The sequence below is a fragment of the Trachymyrmex cornetzi genome, unplaced genomic scaffold (genome assembly GCF_001594075.2).
Source record: "Trachymyrmex cornetzi isolate Tcor2-1 unplaced genomic scaffold, Tcor1.1 scaffold1429, whole genome shotgun sequence".
In the NCBI taxonomy this organism is placed as follows: Eukaryota; Metazoa; Arthropoda; class Insecta; order Hymenoptera; family Formicidae; genus Trachymyrmex; species Trachymyrmex cornetzi.
Genome location: NW_017296015.1, coordinates 7,873 through 8,829, shown reverse-complemented (window position 1 = coordinate 8,829; position 957 = coordinate 7,873).

Here is a 957-nt window from a genome sequence, read left to right as displayed (position 1 = left end):
CCCGCCGACGTAACTCCCGCGATCGCCGAAAGACTCTTGGGCACAGTGTACAGCGCGGTAAAGATCGCGGGTCCGGCAAAATTCAAAGTAGGCGATTCGGTAGGCGTGAGCAAGTACAAGACGGTTTTTGAGAAGGGTTACACGCCAAATTGGACCATCGAGATGTTTACGATAGTTAAGGTACAACGTACTAATCCCGTAACCTACTTACTCGAGGACTATGGCGGAAAATCCGTCGCTGGAGCGTTCTACGAGCACGAATTGCATCGCGCTACTCATCCGGATGTGTATCTCGTGGAAAAAGTACTGCGCAGGAAGGGAGATAAGATGTACGTCAAGTGGCTGGGATTCGATGCATCGCACAATTCATGGATACATAAAAACAATGTGATTTGATACAATTTTGATTCACATATTTTGTATAGTTATAGCAAATATATCAATATACAGCCCAAAGCTATCATTAAAATGAAAAGTCTAGCCATGTTAAAAAATGTAAGCAGATACTGTTACATTCGTCACAATTACCATTTATCGTTTCCCATTTTGAAAATTCTGAATCAATCAAAGTTTGCAGAGTGACACCTTTTTTCCTTTTCAATGTGGACTGCATAGATAATATTAGCAAACAACTCTTTTCCAACGTAGTTACATTGCAATTACATTTAGCATTTGAACAAATTAGGTGCTTCAATTCGACTTCTAATATATCATAGATTTCGGAATACGTCGACATTAAAGCCGTGAAAAATTCCGAAACATCTTGTGTTCGTTCTTCGAAGCGTTCTCCGACAGATCTTCTAACCGCTAAAATATTGCAACGCTTACACTCAGCATACGCGCAGACAGCATCAGTCAATGCGTTCGATACTCTATTTTTAAGTATTTGTTGCCTGATACGTACACAATGAAACGCACATTGCAATGTTACATTAGCATAGCACGAAACACGATCGT